The sequence below is a fragment of the Cygnus olor genome, chromosome 3 (assembly GCF_009769625.2).
Source record: "Cygnus olor isolate bCygOlo1 chromosome 3, bCygOlo1.pri.v2, whole genome shotgun sequence".
In the NCBI taxonomy this organism is placed as follows: domain Eukaryota; kingdom Metazoa; phylum Chordata; class Aves; order Anseriformes; family Anatidae; genus Cygnus; species Cygnus olor.
In genome coordinates this window covers 89,491,107-89,511,565 of record NC_049171.1, presented here as the reverse complement: position 1 = coordinate 89,511,565, position 20,459 = coordinate 89,491,107, and the positions used below count along the sequence as shown (strand labels likewise).

The 20,459-nt window shown below is 45.3% G+C and overlaps 2 long non-coding RNA genes across 3 annotated transcripts; both read left to right on the top strand.

Annotated features, from left to right (window-relative positions):
- The first annotated feature begins 263 nt into the window (after nt 1-263).
- On the top strand, nt 264-5,968 carry LOC121067602. Its single transcript, XR_005818347.1, has 4 exons — nt 264-892; nt 1,307-1,586; nt 3,682-3,788; nt 4,274-5,968. It is a non-coding gene; the product is annotated as an uncharacterized LOC121067602 (long non-coding RNA).
- Nucleotides 5,969-6,879: 911 nt separating this feature from the next.
- LOC121067601 lies at nt 6,880-19,740 on the top strand. 2 transcript variants are annotated; one of them, XR_005818346.1, is made up of 2 exons: nt 6,880-8,279; nt 15,398-19,740. It is a non-coding gene; the product is annotated as an uncharacterized LOC121067601 (long non-coding RNA). The 2 variants fall into 2 exon arrangements; XR_005818345.1 differs by having other exon boundaries at nt 9,783-19,740.
- The last annotated feature ends 719 nt before the right edge of the window (nt 19,741-20,459 follow it).

The window sequence follows — 20,459 nt, the reverse complement described above, 5'->3', positions numbered from 1 at the left end:
AAATAACACACCAGGACCTTCTAAGCGCCAGAAGTTTTACATAAAACCTGCTGTGGAAAGTCCTTTTTCCTCTGGAGATGGATGATCTACAACGGCCATCTATTTCTTTCCTTGGTATTAGTAATGTGAAGCGTATATTGAGTATTGCTTTGTGAGAAATCCTTTGATACTTTTGTTAAACACTGTCCTTTGCTATAGCTTTATCTCTAGCAACAAATCTGGTGTGTTTTGTACAGACAGAAAAAATGATAAAAACAACTTATTCTATTAAAGGAGACCATTCAAATTTAAAACGAGATTACTCTTTACAAGAAAGGTGGCTTATCTCTCCTAGGGAGAGATGCCTCGCTCTCATCAGATACCACCCTGACAGACCCAACAAAGCAGCCTCTCCTAGCAGAGCCTCGCAAGGCGGCTGCTGGTGAACCAAAGACAGTTCCTTGCAGCGGCCATCTCCCGACCTTCAGGGCTCCTTGGAGCTCCACCAGCTCCGTGGCCCGGCCTAGAAATGCCTGGGAATCCCCCGGCACCCGAGGGGTGCCATGTCGGGCGACTCGGGGGCAGCTCCGCACCCAACCGGGGCTGCGACCCCTCTGCCTGGGGGCACTCCAAGCCGGAACCAGCTTTCACACTCATCTCCCCGCCAGCTTTCCCGGACCCTCGGAGGGCTCCCTCCGGACCCCCGAGCTTTGCCCCCCGCCTCCCCTCTTCCTCCCTCCGCCAACAGCGGGCTCCTGGCCGCTGCCCCAGGTTCCCTCCGCTGAAGAAGTCGGGAGCTGCCCGGGGCTGGGGCTACGCCCGTCATGGCGGCGGGGCCGCGGGGCCTGAGGGACGGCGGCTGGATGGCGGCGGCGCGGCCCCGGCAGGGGGAGCCGGAGACCGCCGGGCTGAGGTGAGGGGGCCCGGCTGGCCTGTCTGTCTTCACTGCGAGGCTGGGAGGCTGGATGGGGCTTGGGGCAGCCTGCTCCGGTGGGAGGGGTCCCTGCCTATAGCAGGGGGCTGGAACCAGGTGGCCTTTAAGGTCCCTTCCAGCCCAAACCACTCTGTGATTCTGTGACCCTAACGTGTGGGGCAGCTCTCGGGCACTGCCAGGTGTCACGGCCCCGAAGTGCCACTCTCTTCCTTGCACCACGCTCTAGGGAAGGCTGGGGTCTCTACGGGACCTGCCCACCCTTTCCCCTCTTGCTGTGGTCTGAAATGCCTTCATAGATTCTACAGATATTTTCTGCTTTCCATCAGTTTAGTTTTGCACTTTTTTTCCCCCCATTTTTTTTTTATTAAATTAACTTGCTGTGTTTGCCTTCAGATGCTTGTTAATTTTTGAGGAAGGCAAGTACAGCTTCATTATGTCAGTTTCGAAGAGTTAGATACCGAAAACAATTCATCACAATGAAGTGAGGCACTTCAAATGTCAGAAAGCTTTAATTTTAATCACCTGCTCTCGGAGTCGACCCTGAAGCCTGGATCAGCTCCTGCTTGTGCTCCCAGAGTGAGGCGTAGGAAGAGCTAGCTGTGGCACAGCGACTGCCAGGACGCTGGGATGGGCACAGGACGGGCCTGCCTGGGAGAAAACACCGAGCAGAAAGGTATGGCAGCCATCCCAGCTCTCTCTGGAGTCTGGGTGTTTAGCGTAGAAAGGTACCTCCACACACCTGAGTTGTGGTCTGGAGCTCTTTAATGAGACGAGGTGCCTGCAAAGAGAAGAGAGCTCTTAGTTTTTCCTTTACATATACATACATTCCTCCTCTCCTACTGGGGAGAGGAGATGGGGGTGTCATTGTGGTATATAACACCTTGTTAGAGAAACTCTGCAGAAAGTGAGAGATCATTTACTTTGCAAGCTCATGACTTCCAAAGTAACATCTCTCGCTGGTCCCAGAAGTAAGCCTGTAGCTTACTGGGAAAGAATTGCAGTACTTGCTACCTATGTCTTCATGCAGAAAATAACACATGGGAAAAGGAAATTTGGCTCCTGCGTGAAGTACTTGGACAACCTGGGAGTCCAGAGTTCTGATCCCTGCCTCAGGGACTGCAGAGGCATTTTACTGATTAAATCCTTGGGGTAGTTTTCCTTGGAGTAGTGCTCAGTACCAAATGCTGCCTTCCCCAGGTACGTGTTTTAAGTCCTTAGGTGTTCTGTCAGAGGAGACCCTTGCATCAGCACACAGCAGCTGTGACAAGGCTTTTTGTACTTGGGATCTCAATACCTTAGTTATGCCTAAGACCCAACTTGGTGACGTCTTTTTCTCTCCCTTTTGAAAAACAAACAAACAACAACAACAACAACAAAACACAACCAACCAACCAACCAAAAAAATGATACGATCCTCTTTTTCAATATTTTTTGTAAATGTAAATATTTCTATATACAACTAATTGGCAAGATGAACATATATCTATACTTCAGAAACTCAAATGGCTGCTTTGGAAGTAAGCAATATCACCAACAAAAATACAGTTTAATGTCTAAAATCACACCAGTATGCTTAAGTACTGAGAAAATTTCTGGATGATGAAGAAGCTAATGAAAAAAAATATGTAAGCACACACATGCTAGGTATGAAGATAAAAGGTACAGAAAGAGCTTCTAAAGTGGGATTTACATATATTAACTTTGTAATTGCATACACAACAGGCAATTACACAAGAGTTAATAAAATAGTAGTAATGATTTGTACTAGGTAATTGAAATTTATGAAGCAGTTTTGGTGTCTCTAATAAAGCTGTGATGTCCTCAAGTAGAGCTAATGAGTATGATAGAAGTGACTAGCATGGATAAACACAATTAGTGTTGCATTTGTCAAACCAAGATAGTAAATATTTTTTTAAGTGTCTGAATGTTAGTATCATCATTAATATAGATGGGAAACTGAGGCAGGAATGTAAGTCATGTTTCAGTTTGCTTTGCAACAATATAAAAGACAGAAATTGGATACTGCATTCTTTCGTCTATGTACCCTTTTTCTACTTAGTAAAATCATGGTTGTTATTTACAAACGATGTGTAAAGTGACTTCAAAATCTAATGCAGGGTCTGCTGGTGTGTTTTGGCATTACTTCTGTACTTGTGGTATACTCCCCAAACCACTGTTGTGCTTTGCAATCTGAATTCTTTCCTCATGTTCGAACTGCTGTAATTGTAGCTGTTTGTTATTGTTGAGCTCGGGTCTGTAACAGTTACCCTGCAGAAGTAAGCTGATTGCTCCTGGGTCGCAGTATCTCTGTCTCTGCCTTTGAGATGTGTGAAGAAAGGAGAACTCTGAATGTAAGCGTGTTTGTGTTTGAGCATGGCTTATTTTTCTAAGTACTGTTTCTATGCAGAGGACTTACATTAAAGCTAATTTCTTTATTTGCAAGTTCTAATTCCATATTTTCTTTTCTTCCACACCATAGGATATATTTCCAAGGTGTGATAGCAAATGCTTTTCCTTACCAGAAAATAATTTGCAAATGATTTAATTGCCATCCAGTTGGAAAGTCTTTGCTTTCTACGTTCTGTGGGGCTTTCAGCTGGACAGGGCATTAAGACCTTTGTGCTGGGAAGGGTTCAATTTTCTTTGTTCCTGTCATATTGCAGTGTCAGTCTCTTAAAGGAGGCACGTTCACTGTAGAGTAGAATGAAACAGTATGGAATAGATTCTTTTAGCTCTCCCACTGGTCATACAATTTTATTTTGCTTCAGAAAAGTCCTGTATCATAATGGTATGGATGCTAGCAGCCAGAATTGTGGTTGAGGAATAATTTGGCAGGCTACTATTGGGAGGGACAGGGGAAAACTCCAGGAATAAGGTAAGCAGAAGTAGTGGCAAGCAAGTCAAATTGGTCGTGAGATGTGGTGGTAGTGGTTTGGAGCTGCACTGTCAGTGATGAGTAAGGACTGCAGGGGGCACAGAGGTTATAAGTCAGGATTGACGTGTGTTGACAGAATTATGTATGAGTATTTTGAGAACTAAGACTTGTTTTATGCCATAGGTTCTCTGTTCCCCTCCTCTCCCTCCCTGCCTCCAGCTGAGCTCCTAATGGAAAGGTTGCGGGGGGGGTAATGGGAAGCAGCAGAAGGATATTTATTGCTGCTTGGCAGGAATGTAAATTAAGTAACTAATGATGCGCACTGAAGAAATAGGTTTGGTTTTGTTGTCTTACTTCTTACTGCAGATTGCTACTAACAGCCTGCCTCTCTCTTTCACCCACATATAACTATGTATAACTTTGAACTATACCTAGGAAAGTCTTATCAAACTGAGTCTCATTTTGAGCATCTTCCCTTTCTACAGCAACCAGAAGTTTCTTGAATCAAGTGTGTCAAATCTCCACCAACACTTATCACCTTTAGGACAGCCATGGAGTGTGGGAAGGATGGGTCTGGTTGCCAAAGCTCTGGGCACCACTCCCCTTTTAAAGCAAGAGAGTGGGATTTGAAAGCCTGTGAGAGCAGATGGAGTGGCGGTGCTCTTCCACCACTCTTTATTTCTTGGAAATTTCTGCAATTTCTTTGGGTGCAGAGCTGGCTGGTGCTCATTCGCTCCACATGGGATCCTCACAAGGGGAGTAACCTACCATAAAGGTATTGGAAAGCTTCACACACGCACCTTTTCCTTGAGCTGCATATCTGGAAGAAGTTTGAGCTGTTATGAAGGCATTGAAGGAGGAATATCCTACACAGAAGGAGGGAGCAAAATGTGGGGTTCAGTGGTTTTCGTTACAAGGTGTGCTGTATTTCAAAAATGACAAAAAAAGGAAGCAAGGGGCCGGTGGACTTGGGTGAGATCAACTCTGATCTAGTCACTGGTGCTGAGGAACCAAGAGAGCAGTTGGGTTGACACAAACTAAAAATGAGTGAAGCTGCATGTCATGCCCGTTGACCTTCGCCCCCAAAGGATGCCCTAAACCAGTGCAAATCAGAGACTCTTTTAGATCCTCTTCCCTCCCCACACCGTACTGTTCTTCCATGCCTCCTGGGAAACCCTGCTGTCTGCTGTTGATGTTTCACTGATGCGTCCTCAGCCTCCTCCACCTTGTCCAGCTCTGACAGCTGATGCTCTTCCAGGCAGGGAGCGGATCTCTCCTCTGTTTCAAGACCTGCTTACAAGCAAGATGTTTCTACAGCTGGGTCGGGAACAGGGAAGCAGTGGTTCAGATCTTTCTGAAAACTGGAGGAACTATCACAGTGCCCTTCAATACAGTAAGAAATGTGGTTCACTAGTTGGTGTTGTAAGTGGGCAGAACGCCTGCTTCGGCTTTCTTAGGCTTAGTATAGCAGGTGGTGTGAGCCAGCCCCAGGGTGCAGTCTCAGGCCTGGACTGTCTCACACAGTCCTGTCAGAGGGTCATGCTCAGACAGATTTCTGACCAGGACCTGCTGCAGGCTTGCTTGAGGATTCGACTTTCTTCTGCTGAATACTCCAGCCCGTTTCCACACGGTCTTCACCAGCCAGGTTCAAGTCTTCCTTGCCATGTACATAAGAAACTGGAGCGGTAGCTTAAGACTGGGAGCTGCCTGCTGAAGACTGCTTGGCTTCAGTCAGTACAAAGTCTTGCAAAATACAGTACAAAGCCTTATCTGGGGCCTGCAATTTCTCTCTCCAGCAGGTAATAAAGAGGATGGGTGACTGCTTCAAGGGAGTGCTGGAAAAACATTTTGCTTGATATATTGTTTTCTTAACCCTTCTCTCCACTTCCTTGTTTTATCTACTCTCCAGGCTTTTTTTTTTTCATCTTACACACAGGCTGGTCCTGAGAACTAGGGGTTGTCTGCCAGGGTGACAAGTTCAGTTCCTTCCCAAGGAACTCTCGTGAGCCTCGCTGTCTCTGTGGGGATCACTCAAGCAGGAAAGAGTGAGGAGAAATACTGGTGAGAAGGTTTGAAGAAGAGGAGAGACTTGCAGTGACAAGGATGCTTTTGCTTCGACACAAACAATTATTATCTCTTCCTGCTCGTTTCGTTTCTTAATAAACATCCTGCTCCCTGAACTGTGTACTCTCTGGACAGCATGTCATTTAATTATTTTTCACTGGATGGAAAATCTGTCATTCCACTAAATTAAAAATAGAGCTGCAAATGGGCTTGGTTTGATCTCTGTGGCATCTGTAGCGGAGGAACAAGATTAATTCCAGCAATTAGATGTTAATTGATGTCTGAACATGTCTATTCCTAGAAACAGCAAGACCACATATAGCATAACTAGCACCATTAAAACAGCATCGTCTCCCCTCTGTGCTCTGCGAGTGCAGAACTGGAGGGGGGATCTTTCTGGGGACCCACATCTAAATAGAGCAGTGGGGGAGGCTGTGAAATGAACAAAAGCTTGTAGTGGGGAAGGGAAAGAGGGAGAGCAGCCTCGCTGAATGGTTAAGATCTGGTGGTTAAGTGAACGGGGTGTTACAGAGGAACTGTGGTTTTGTTTGTTAGACACACATCCACTTTATTTTCATTTCACTGCTGGTCAGGTCTGCCTAAGATTCACATCATAAGCAACTACAAAGGCTTATTACAAACTGTTGAAATACCTGATGAAGAGGGAAAAAAAAAAAGCACTTTTTTTTTTCACCATTGGAAAACCATATACTAACAATTTTGATTAAATGGAATAAGAGGTCATTGAATCTGGTCTTTTACCTACTGTGCGTAACAGCTTCAGCTACATCCATTTCAATAATGAGATTCTGTTTCCGTGCTGCCTGTGCCTTATATATAAAGCACCAGGCACTGTATATATTTCATTTTGTTTCCATTTAACAATACAGCAAAAATCTTTTTCAACTAGAATAGATGCTAGCCTTGGATACTGAAGTGCTGAATAGAATAATAAATCCTGTGCATCACTAGCTTGACTTTCATCCAAGAGTCTCAAAGAGCTTTATAAACATCAAGTAATCTTTCCAGCATGCCCATCACAACTGGAGGGTATTACCACCATTCTGTAGCTATTGTTATTAATTTGTATCATCGTATCAGATTGAAGACTTTACTGTGTACATAATGAAAAGCTAAGCCCCATCCCAAAGACCTTTGAACGATTATAAAGAGAGAAAAATAGGAGTGGGATACAAGAGACTGGAGGAACACAAGATAACAGGAGAAGGAAAAGAAAATTACAAAAAAAAGGGAAATCGCCCAGTGTTGGAACAGCATGGTCTGTCCAGCTGTTGTCCTGCGTCTTCTGGGCAGTGCAGCGAAGGCAAGATCTGAGGAAGTGTCTGCCTAAGGCACGCTTGGCTTGAGGAGCGATAGGGTCTGCCTCGGTATTAGGAGAAAAAAATATAGGTTGGAAGTAACTGAGCTGTGGAGGAGTGAAGGCCGTTGCTTTACTTATGGTAGCGATGAAAATGGAACCAGTGGGTTGAGGAAAAGAGGAACACAGAGTAGCCAGCTCCTTGCCCCAAGAGAACGGCCAAACTGAATGTGGATAGTGGGTGTTAGGGCAGCTTGCTGTATCTGGGCTGTGGGACGATCTCAACATCGTAATCCTGTTTAAACCTGCTTTGCGGTGTCCTTTTTTCCCAGACATAAAGGATTTTTCAGCAGAGGAAGAGAAGCACTGAGACTACATCACCACGTACGGAATATTACATACAGCCCGGTCACCTGTGGTCAGGCATTAAATTGCAGCAGGTGTGGAGAGAGCAGTTCTGGTGATTCAGCAACTGAAGAGGCAGCTTTAGGAAGCAGTGTCTGGCAAATTTGGGCTGTGCAGTGATCTATAAGCCTTTTTGTTCAGGCTTACCCTTTCATTCTTTGTACTAATGCAAAGGCTGAGGAGCATCTACAGCAAAGCTGTTTGCTTTACTCTGAAGTCTGTACCACTTCTGAGATGCACATGCTCATGTCTCGCTCTAACCTCATAAAGGGCATTAATTGCAGCTCCGATTGCCCCCAGCTGATGAGCACACCTGCAAGAGCTGAGTGTGGGTGACTCCCATATGCAGCTTCTGCTGGAGAAGACCCCTTGTTATCTCGTTTTACCCCGTGATCTCACCTGTTTTTCTCATTTTTCCTCCAGTCTCCTGGCTGTTCTTGGTAAAGTAGAGGCAGAATTTGCTTCATTATCCAAGTCTAGACAGCTGTCTGCCTTTTGAGTGGATTGCCTCTAATGCCTGGCTCCCTTTGGCAGCGTGGACAGGCCCAGGTCATCCCTGACGTAAGAGCACAGATGAGCAGAAGCCTGTAATGTTGAAAGTGCAGCTGTCTGCAGACTACGGGTATCTGTGTCCAGAACAAAACCCTCACAACAGCTTCTGCCTGTACACAGGTCAGGACTCCTGGATCCCAGATGTTTCTGAGGTATGTGTCATGCTGCTTCTGCCGCCCTCCACCCAGCAGAACAAACCTGCAGAGGTCTTTGTGCAGGCCTAGACCGTATGCTCTTCCTTAAGTGTGTTCCCTTTGCACGTCTTGTTTGTCCATCCCAGCCCCCACCTCCGTGTTCGGGTGTAACACCCGTGTAGTTTTGATGCGGTTTTGGTGCTAGCCTGTTGCAGTAATCGGTGCAATACCTCGTAGCTGTTGCTCTCCCTGAAGATGTCACTGAAGCTGAGCATCCAGCTCAAAGGCAATCAGACAGGTTGGGGAAAAACAAACGCACGCTCTGCACAGATCAGAACAGCACTTTACTTGGCCTGCTGGTAGGCTGCTGCGGGCTGCGATTCTCCTAACTTCTGTGAGGCAACGCAGGTTCAAGCTCGGTCAGTTCTTAGGTGGGAGAATGCTAAAGAAAAATTAGGTGCTGCAAGGTGTTTTTTTTTTGTTGCTGTCGCTGGCAGAGGAGGTGGCATTCCTCTCTCTTCAAGGACTGACTCATTGCCTTGGTGTGATAGCAGGGGACGTTGTCCTGCTGGAATTGCCATCATTCATGCATGGCATGAACACTGCATCCAGTTTGTGCTGCAGTTTAGAACGTCCCAAGGCACTGGGATTCTTATTCTGCTCAAACTCTTCAGATTTCCATGTAAACAACTTCAGTGCTGCCTCCCTAAATCTACGTTCATATGATAACAAGTGTTTGAGGCACAGTGTGTGAAGGACTATATTTGCAAGACGAGGGGAATGCATCTGAAGTGTTACTGAGGGGCTGGTGATAAATAGTAACTTAAAGCACAAGGTTTTTGCTTAAACCAACATGAAAATGGTCTTACTTTGCACTTGCGATGGGCTAAAGGCACGCATGGCCTTGGCTACTGTGCTCAGCTGATGAGCTGCGATCCGTTGTGTGCCCTGGTAGCTCAATCACTCACACTCATAGTCTGGATGGAGGGAGGATAGTGATTAATCTGTCTTTAATCCACGCATCGAGGGTTTTTCTGGGTGAAGATGGTTGGGCTTTGTTTACCTAAGTGTAGGAAACTCAACAGGAGGAAAAGGATCCTTGTGGTCACGGTTTTCTTTCTGTAAGAGCAAATTCTTCGTGGGCAAGCTATGCAGTCAAAATTGCGAGTGAGGTGAGGCCTAGCAGTGAAATTTCAGCAGTGGGGTGAACATTTGGGTTTTTGTAGTGGAAAGGATAAGGAGAGGTACTGCTGCCTGGTGTCCTTGGGTGCCAAGGTTTTGCATGTGGTTTCTATGCTTCTTGGTTGCATTTCAACTTGGTGTGACTGTACAGACTCACCTCCAATGCTTCTGATGACATTTGAGTATTTTTCTGCCTCTTAAAAGCTAAGATAAAAAAGAACATAATGGGCTGCCTAATCTGTGCAGTCCTTACTCTCCTCCTATACAAGATAAACTGCTTTTTTTTTTTCTTTTTCTTTCACTATTAATTAATTTGACCTTCCCTTTGTATTACTGAAGGTAAAATACTGTTATGCACTTGGAACAAGGAGGGGAAAATGGCATAAACAGTGTAAGACAGCTCAGCTACCACTGAGAAATATGTGTTCGTTGCATTAATTTCTCCGCAACAGCTGATTATGAAGTGCCTTCACACGACGCAATCTCTGGTCCATGCAAGGCTGTCCATGCGTTGCAAGGGGAGGTTTCAGCATTTGAAAGTAGACTCCTGCTAGTTGAACGGGGATTTTGAGACTCTCACGGCACCTAAATGTGGAATTTAGGTCCCCTGCCAAATGGCTTCGTTATTTTCCCACCCCTGAGAGCTGTGTGTTGGCAGAATGCATGCCGGCCTCACCAGTGTCGTCTGCATGTGCCTCTGTGCTCCTACACTTACAGCAGTCAGCCTGATGGACCTTCAACTTGCTCCCTTTCTGCCTTGTGGAAGGGAAGTCTGAGTCTGCATTTCTGCAGATGTGCTGGACCAAATGACCTGTGTTACTTTCCTCTCAAAATACACGATGATCACGAAGATAATGCAGGAGGCTGGGTGCCTGTTTTGTAAAGGCAGTGAAATGACTCCAAATGAGAGAAAAGCAGGCTAGCCCAATCTTTGGTTGGTGGGGAGATGGAGGTAGAGGGGTGCAGCACAGCTGTAATTACCCCCAAAAATCTATTTTTGCGGTTCAAAAGGCATTTCTTACAGCTTCATCTGCAGGGTTCAGCGCCCGACTTCATTGGTTGGCTTGTAGAGCCTGCTTCTGGTATTCTGATCTCAGCAGCCATGTATCGGAGGAGACAGAGATGAAACAAATTAGGCGCCAAAGCTAGCCCCGTGCTAACTAATGGGATGTGTCTGTGAGCAGCGAGCAGCCCCGCAGCTGCTGGTGCAGCCATTTCATCCAGCACTCGTGAGCATTCTCAAAGCTGCTAGGTATGAAGCGAGCTGGCAGCTGGGAAAGGAAGCGCTGATAAAGGAGTCAATCAAAAACATTTTGATTGCAGGTTCACGCGTCTCATTTTAAAATGAAACAACCCCCCTGGAGCTGTGGCACAAACCGTCTCCCTCTGATCCCTGCCCGGCCGTGTCCCGCTTACATCCCACGGCAGGAGAAGCCGTTGTGGGTGCACAGAGACACTGCAGAGGCTTTGCCCACCTGGCACGGCATTTTTGGGCCTCCATCACCTGTGGGCCCACGGAGACCTGCTGCCACCACAGCTTCTCTGTTACTGTCATATGTTGACATGGAGAAATGGAGGTCAGATATGGTATTCGTGTGACTAAAGCAAGGGCTGCTTCATTGCGAGCTGCCTTCCATTTAGTTTCTTCTTTGTAAAGGGAAGAAGAATAGTGTCTTTGCAGCAATTTGTGGCTTATTTTTGTGTCGTGCATCAAATCTGCAACAAAAATGAAGGTTTAACACCCTTTGAATTAGACTTAGCTAGCCCCCGTTCCCAGGTCTTCTATTCATTTTGCTTTTTTGCTTACCCTTGGCTGCTGGAAATTCATTATCTTGGGTGTGCTGTAGTATGCAGAATTGGGGCCCATCAGCTGAGCTGCGCTAGGACAGTTCTGGGTTTTGTTTCTTTATTACATGCAAATGGCACCAGCTGGATGGCTTTGTGTAAGCAAGGGGAATAGCTGCTTGCTCTGTCTGGTTTGTCTTAAGCACTGTGTGCTGTAGCAGAGGAGCAGTGGGGGAGAGCTGCCCGCTTATCCTGCTGTAGCTGCGCGCAGGTGAAGCCCTGGGGAAGGAGGAGAACCTTGTACTTCCCTCAGAGGAAAGAAAAAAAAAAAGCTGTTTGCAGTTAGGAAAACCTTGGGGAGGGAAAGGAGAGCAGAGACATGGGCAGGGAGTCTCCAGCAGAAGAGGCAGAGTCCCTCTCTTTTTCCACAAGGACAAAGTGATGAATGGAAAAACCTCAGTTTTGGTGGCTTTGATATATTTTGGTGGCTTTTGACTGCCTCAGCAAGCACAGCTCCATTTTTTTTTCTCTATTTAAAGAGAGGGCTTATTTTAGAGCCTGACAAAGTAGAACATGTTTTGGTTCAGAGAGTAGGAGCTTCTTGGCGTACATGTTGTGCTCATTTGAAAGTAGAGGTGGGGCATAGCTCCATACTCTAGCGGATTCATGGTCCTGTCACAGCGTATTTTTCTACTTTCCTTCTACATTAATTGGAAAAATGGAAAATAATGAAGCAGGGACGTAAAATAGGGTACCTGGATCGATAAAATGTCAGTTTGCTTGCATCAGTGTAACAGGCAGAGCTCATGTCATGCGGCTAAATAAATAGATGTGGTTTTTTTTCAGCATTGTGGTTGTCCGGAGTGCTTTAAAAGCAAAGACGATGTTCAAAAATCCCAAGCCTTCATCTGTATGAGCAGGGTAAGCAACAGTGAATGGAAACAAATGCCTCGTTACATGTTTGTGCAGTGTTTTATTGGAAATTACCGGCATCCTCTGTGTCGTGAGAGGCTGCTGAAGTCTGGTCAGTGTTGCTGCTGCTGGGTGGTGGCGGTGTCTTGGTACGGAGCTCTCGGGCACTGCGTGGCCAGCAGATGTGTACTCAGATCTCGGCGTTGGGCTTCTCGAAGACCCCCAGGCTCAGATTTGTGGCAGGGACCCAGCCGGACTTACTGTGGACAAGCACAGCCCTAATGCTGCTAGCCAGGTTTGTGAGCTGGTTTGATCAACGCCTTTGCAAGCCAAGCAATGCCCAGTGAGCAATGCTCTGCCTAAGGAGATGCTAGCAAACCCATTTTCATGGCACTTAGTGTTCACTGGTGGTGTTTTTTTCTTCAAGCTTTCAGTAGCAGCCCAGAAATTTACAAGTCTTTGTGCAGTTTCTCTGATGTTGCAGCATTTCCAGAGAGGTTTTTTTAAATACCGATGGAAAGGGAAGGAATCTTAATGGTCAGGAAGAAGGAGCTGCTGGTTTATCTGGGAACAAGTTTCATTTCAGCCAGATATCTGAAGTCTTCGTACTTCTTTGATGCACCCCTTACTTCTCAGCTTCACTTCTCAGCCCTAAATGCTGCGGCTCAATAAACGTCCATCAATCAATAGATAAATATAGACATAAAACCGGGTTGCTGCCAAGGACCTGGCCTAGGGAGGAGTTAACCATGGGAGCTGGAGGAGAATTTCTGCTTTCAAGGCTGCTAAAACTTAAATGAAAGGAAATTCCTTTAAACCCTGACCTTCAGCTCCTGGGTTTACTTTGTTCATGTTCTTTTCCAGGAGCCACATACTGGCTTTACTTATACTGGGTAAAATAAATAAGTGTGTGGCCCTTTCTCCTACGTGCAGGCAGCTTATTTCTGACAGAAAAGGTTCTTTATGAAATTCTGAAATTAACACTGACAGACGACCTCTCAATAGTCTGTATTTAACACTTCTTACACGCATTTTGGTGCTTTACAAATAGGATTGCATGCTCTGATCCCCTTTCCAAAGGGCAAATGCCTCAGGAGGAAACAGCCACATTTGCAACATCCCCCCCAAAAAATCGAACAGCATCCTAGTGTGAGAAAGAGAATAGTACTTCAGCTAGGCTTAGGAAACTTAAATTGTAAGAAGTTGGTCTAGTGCACAGTCATCCTGGCTAGCGTCGTGTCCTTTTACTAATCTTACGTCTGTTTTCCGTGTCTTGTGAAAATTGGGTACTGAGCCAAAGTGTTAGCTCAGCCTGGAGCAGTTAAGTTGTGTCCTGTGTTGGCGCTGTGCAGTGCCTGATGCAGGGCCCATCCTGTGCTCGACTTGGACTGGCAAGGTGTGACCTGTGAAATAACGGGGCCAAGGGCTCGTCCTGAGCACACAGAATGCAACGTGGCGGAGAGATCTGCTGATTCTCCAAGCTCCATGCCCACAGTGATGAGGTGGGCACTGTCAGCTCCTGGAATCAAGTTCTGCCTACAGCCTGGCTTCCAAGGGGGGGCTGGTGAGTGCTAACCCTAAAAAGCAGCCAAGCGTTGCCCTCATTGCATGCCAGGAGGATATTCCCCTCCAAGTCACGCACCCCTTTGGCTGTGCCGAGCTGCCACTTGCCTGGGGGGATGATGTTGCAAGGGGGTACAACTTGTGCGCCAGTCTGACTGGGGATGCCAGCTCTTTCCCTGGTTTGCCATATTCAGTATGCACAAATGCACTAGTGGAGTGTGATTCTTGTGTATGGGGGGGTTTGGACTCTGCCTCCTTATCAGAGGTGGCTTCCACATTTAAATGAGCTGGGGATAAATGGATACTTCAGAGCTGAGTAGTACTTCTCTATCCTTGCTGAATACACAAATTGTTGAGATGTCTGCAGGTGAAGGTTGCATAGTCTGTCATCTCTGAGATAAGTAATGCTTGGGTACGTGAGTGAGCCTGTCCTGCGAGTGTCCTAGTCCCAAACCCTTATTTATATGCTTTAAAAACAAAGGGTAAAAATTAGCCATTCTAGGGCTAATTCTTCCATCTTCTCATGGGCTCTGGAACAGCAGTTATCTGGTGACGGTGTTACGCAGTACTCACAAACGGTAGCTCACAGTTAAGCCCTCTCAAACAGAGAATTACAGCAAGAAAGCCATAAATAATAAGAACAGCAAGGGTCGGGCTATCTGGCTGGGAAGAACTGTATGGTGCAGTAAGCCTATCCCCTTTTGTTCCTTCTGCTGTTAATGCCTCAATACCCGCTTCCATGGTGCTTTCTGAGGAATCAGAAAGGTAATGCTGTATTCAAAACATGTTTTAGTCTTAGAATTACATTTTGGTACATTCTACACAAATTTGTGTCATCTTTAAGGTGGGTATCTAGCTCTGCCTGATATATTTTGTCTTCAGACTGCTCTCAAAATAAGCGGTGCTCCCCGCCTCTGCCCCAGAAAGGTGCCGAGTGTCAGCCAAGGAAAACTGCTCCGTGGGGCCGTTGCATGGCTGAATGAGGGCTGGCAGGAGCCAGGCGGTCGGTGCTGCCTTAACCTCCCTGCCCTGCTGGCTGCACGCGGGTGTTTCCATCCCCGTGAGTGGTGTGGGTGCTGCAGGCTGCTCCTCTCCTCCCCTGCCTTCCTGCTAGGGGTAAGGTCTGCTAGGAACAAGCCACCCTGAAAAGCACAATCCAAGCACAGACCAGCACCAGCTTCTTTAATACATCGTGTCTCTTTATAAACAATTTTATTGTTTCGCACGACAAATGTGGTTAGAAAGAGCAGGTACGATACGCAACTTGATCGCTTCAGGGACGCGTGGCTGCTTGGTTCTGTGAATCCTGAAGTCTTGCAGGGCCTGGGGTGAGAGCGCAGAGCTCTGCTGCAGCTGTGGGGCCAGGGGCAGCTCGTGCATGGATGCAGCCGAGGCAGCGTGATTGGCTTTACCTTCATCACCAGGCTGAGACCAGCACAGGCAAGGAGCTGGTTCTGACTTTGGTTCTGACTTATGTAATGCTTTTGACTTGGTCCACATGCCCCGTGGTTTCTACATCAGTCAAATCAGCCTGTTTCAGTAGCTGTGGCAGCTGGGAATTGTTTTCGGGAAGCTTGATGTAAAGAAACCAAACAAAGCCACGGTATCAACCACGTGGCTATAATTTTATGCCCGCATCATAGACCTGGAGTATTACTTGGAAAATGAGTGCAAGCTTTATGTTTTGTCTGCAGAATAACATTGGGATAACAACAGGCAGAACAAAAAGACAAAAAAATGCTTGGAGGCTTGGGCTGGATGGGCTGTCAGTACCTGCGGAGGTAACTCTGAAACACCGCTCGCGTATCTGCCGTGGCTGTAGCACCAAACTAGCTTTAAGGGTCCTTGTATTGACAAAGTCCACAGAGAAAGTTAAGAGCCCTGAGGAACTGGAAATATACATTGGAAATACAACTCAGCCTTACAGTGTTAAGACACAGCTCTAGGAATTTTGTATAGTAAACAGCAGCAGTCATTTAACACTTAAAAGCATTTTCATTACAGCCAGCAACAGCTCCTGGCAATACATGCCTCGATACCTCCAGAAGGGATCATCTCTACTGTTATGTTGTCTTCGTGTAGACTCTTTGAATATGACAGGCTGGGGAACACAGTTGAGCGTTGCAGTTGATGAGGGAGAGTCTGCAAAGGGAGGCTGCAGCAAGGCTCTGGAAATCATGGTGAACACAGAAGCCAGGGAGCAGAGAAACGAGGGCCTGTGTGGGTGCCAGAACAGAGGCTGCCAGAGTACCTGGAACAAAGTGTCAAAGAGCAGGTATTTCCCTGCTCCCACTAAGGGCTGAATTTTGCAGGAGTGCCTGCCTCAAACAGAAGCGAAGTGTGGCTGTTGAGGTAGCGGCTGGAATAAGGTCAGCAGCACCAGTCTGATCCTATACCTACATGTGTAGGAAGGTTGTGAATGTGCACACCCTCTACGCCCCCCCGTCACAGCGGCCTATGCCCCTAGTGCCATGAACAGCACGAGACAAACCACTGAGTAATGCCTGTAATCCAGCAGCGTGCTCACTTCTGCAGCTCTTGGCATGCCCTCAGCCTTTTCAGCTGTTTGGGATTGGTGGATTTTTAATGGCACTGCAAATGAGCGTAACGGTGCTTCCAGGGCTGAGGCTACAGTAATTGGTAATGCTGAAACGCCAACTACTACTACACAGACAAATTCAGACACTGGGACCTGCTATGTTGCCCCAGAAGGACTGATTCGATGTGCATGAGTGTTTAAGCCCAGAAACATGACTTGACTTGCCAGCAGACTTGTGTGTGCGCGTATTGGTGTATGGAAATACCTGCTTGGAGCTATGACTTTTGGCAAGACCTGAGGCCAAACAGTCAGAAAGAGAAAACAATGGGTGAGCGGTGTGACTCGAAGACAACTGTAGAATTTGTAACTAATTGCTGCTTCAGTGATGAGTACTTTAATCTATTTAGACATGGAGGGTAATGAAGAGGGAACTGCGTGCAGACAGAACGAAGGGGACACCTCGGGCTGTTGTGCACAGGGCAGACTATCCAAAGGAGCGTGACTCATGCAACATTGATACAAGGCAGCTTATTTAAAACATTTTTAGCTAGCCATCATTTTAAAACGTTAATGTAGACAAGACCAGTGGTGCCAACCAACAGAGGCTAACTTAAAATTTAGCTTATTCCTGGAGCTCATAGTCTTCAGCTCATGCTGCTGCTGACTGCAGTATGTCCTAGCAGGTCTCCAGAAACAGATCTACTGACAGCTTCTAGGAACGTAAATTGTCATATAATTTAAATGCTACAGAAGAAAAAAATATATAATTAAAAGCCAAGCTATTGCTGTGGTTAAGAATGAACTTGTCTTTGCTTCTTTGAAAAGTAGAGCTGAGACCAAGCACTTCAGGAGTTAACAATGAATCTCTCAGTTGGTTTCCTTAATGCAGAAGTGCTGATCATGCAGAACTTCCTTTCAAAAGATGATACAATGCTATGTTTTTTTTTTTTTCAAGGATTGCTACTTTGCTTCAAACAGACCCTGAACACATTAAGAGAAATAAAAAAAGAACATTGTCAAGTGTTCTGAGCACGCAGAAGAGATGTCCTTCTGGTGCTGCATCTCAGATACAGAGGATGACTTCTCTTCAACACTTCACTTTCAGAGATGTCTTTTTTTTTTCTTTTTAATGATTGAAGTACTTAGTACTCTAGTTAGACTGTGGTCTCCCATCCTCCCTGAGCAGAGTTGGAAGAGAGAAGGAAGGAGGCGTCTGCAACTCAGAAGAGAATAAAATGGACTGAGCAACCAGGAAACCAGCTTGGGCACCAAGTGGGCACCAGCTTTTGTCCTCTTGCTTCAAGGGAGAGCCAACAGACAAGAGTAGGTCTCTGTAATTTTATTCTCATTACTTACAGTCACTGCACTGTGCCACAAGCTATTAACGCACAGCATCCTATTGCATGTTGTTAGCTTTGCACGACCCTAGCAGAAGGAACCTTCTGCTTTTGGTTAAACCCTTGCCATCAACACATGCTACTAGCTGCAGAACAAAACCCTTGTTAGAGGATGCAGTCATTTTTAAAAACTACTTGTTATTTCAGTAATCTTTTCCGAATGCTTCAGAAGCATGTATTGAAATTGTTTACTGTTAGTCTTACGAAGTTTCGCTTGTTTTCTTTCACTGAATATAGCAGTGTATTGCAAAATGGGAAGGTCCTGTAGCAAAATCCATAGTTTTTCTAAATAATCCATCAAAAATGTTTTCTAATTGTGACAGTTCTGTTTCATTTCTTTGCATATAACGTATATTGTGGAATTGACTCGAACTCTAATGTGGTATATTCACAAAGAGAACGCAAAACAATATACTGCAGTACCAACCCAAGAACGTCGGTAAGGTTTGGCAAGTCATTATTTGTCTCTTCGCTCTTCTTATGATCTGAGCTGACTTGAAGAGGCAGGTGGACATGATCAGTAAGCACCGGTCACTTAGCAGCCTCTGCCTCCTTCTTTTGTGCCTTCTTTCCTCCTGACTCAACGTTGGACTGGCAGGTGAGGCACGCAGAGTTTACAGGAAAGTGGATGTGAGCAATAAAACAGAACTAGGGTGTGAGCTGTGGTTGTGTCCTGCCCCTTTCAAAGGATGGTTTGAAGAAACCTAATGGCCTAACACGTCAGTCACATCAATTAACTGAAACATAACGGAGAAAAAATAGCCTGTCACTGTGGTAACCTCCTCGTGTACTTCACTACTTTTACAACCAATCATCCAGATTTCAATCTGTTTGAAGTACTGCACAGGGACTTGCAAAAGGACCAAAGCTGATGCTTTCTTTTCTGTGGTGAGTGCCGAGAATCCAGAAAGAGCGATGTTCAAGCACGACTACTTCCAAATGACCAGTTGCACATGCTGAACGCCTCAGTGAAAAGTGAATAAAGAGTAAGAGAGACAGAAAAATATATCCTTGTAACTGCTGTCTTTGAGCCCTGTTATTTAAGAGTGGCTCTTTCCAGCATCATTAATGTTTGCGTTCCTGGAAAAGCTGCTAATAGAGTGAGATATAAAACCCATTGTTGCACAAGTTCAGCATGTAAAACATGCACTGTGAATACTTTTGAGAATTTTAATCTACACACTGTTTCTCCAGTGTGGTCCTTTGCAATAAAATGCAAACAGACGCACACTCTCACTCACCTGTAAGATTGTGACCTGGTTGCACTAAAACTGTATCCTTATATAGCAGCTCCTGCCACATCAGCTTTTGTGTTGAACCACTGCTCAATGCTTACATTACTTTTATTTTGTGAGCAGAATTAGAACCAGGTATTTGAGTGATGAAATAAACATCTGGTGCCAATAAATACAGATCTTTTTAAGTAGCATTGTCTAAAACATTTCCATTTGTTTTCTAGGTTTAAAAGTGCCCAGGAGCATACAAAATTATTTCCAGCACAAATTGGCTGCAATCTCATTGTGACATTAAGGAATTACTTCAATTAGACTTTCTCTTTGCTGTTCCACTGATGACTGACAATTGCAGTAACTACAATACGACAAAGAAAATGTCAATTCATTTGTCTGGGCACTTAACTGCGTACGCATCGCTATGAGCATGGGTGCTGCTGATTATTCCACTGATGCATTTTTTTTTAAAGCTGTTATAAGACCTGTATTTTTAGTGACACCATTAGTATCAGTTTTCTTCCTTGGTGAGTCTGTACTGAAAGAATCAGTGTAAGATTAAAAAACGTGCTTTTACCCTTCAGAGATTTATACATAAGCTGTAGCACAGTCACAGAAGGAACTGCATCGATTGCGGCATGAACTGAACAACACAATGAGCACAAAGTTAAATATAAACAGGATACTGTATTCAAGAGGCCAGTGGATTACAGATGCTCCAAAAGAAGGAAGTCATGCAAAATTCAAGGTTTGAACCTATTAATCACATTCCATGAAGACGATAAAAAGCAGTTAATGTTATTCTGGGACTGCTATAATTGCACCAGGTCTCCATCAGGGTGTTGCCTGTGCATTACTGCAGAGGAGCTCGTGTTCTCACATTTCACAGTTACATCCTCTCTCACTCAAGACATTGAACTGCTTCAAAACAGAAATCAGGTGCAATCAAGGACAGACTCCGGTGTAGCAACCTCGATGGACAATTCTTACTTTTCCTCAAAGCCTGGGCTTGCAGCCAGCTACAGGCTTGGAACTTAACAAAAAAGGTAGAGCTATCTTATGTAACTTACCTTTTCTATCGCCCCGCCATGTTGTTCAAGAATCACACACAGATTTAAAATTGAAAGTACCATATTAATTTGAGAGGAAATAAGGGGTGTACATGTCCCATGAATGAGGAAGAATTTCAATTCCAAACAATTTTAAAAGTTTTAAATAATCACCTTGCTGTTCTCTCTTTAATACATTCCATTGTTTATTACCTTTGAGTGTCTAGATTCTAAATGATTAAGAAACTGTTGCTACTCCTCTAGTTACCCATTGTGAATACAGCCCACTATAATTTGGAATACAGCTACTATAGGTGCAGAAGTTGCCAAAATATATCAAAGAACGTGTAGGATGTTTTAAAACTTCCATGTCAATCATACAGTGCACTGTATAGATTTGACTTGATAAGAGCAAGAACAACTTGTTCATTTGATTGCTCTATCTAACCTCATGATTAAGCTGACCAATACTCAGGCTACAGTAGATTTAGCCAGATTTGCTTACGAAATAAATCAATAAACTTGAACGCAGCAAAAACACC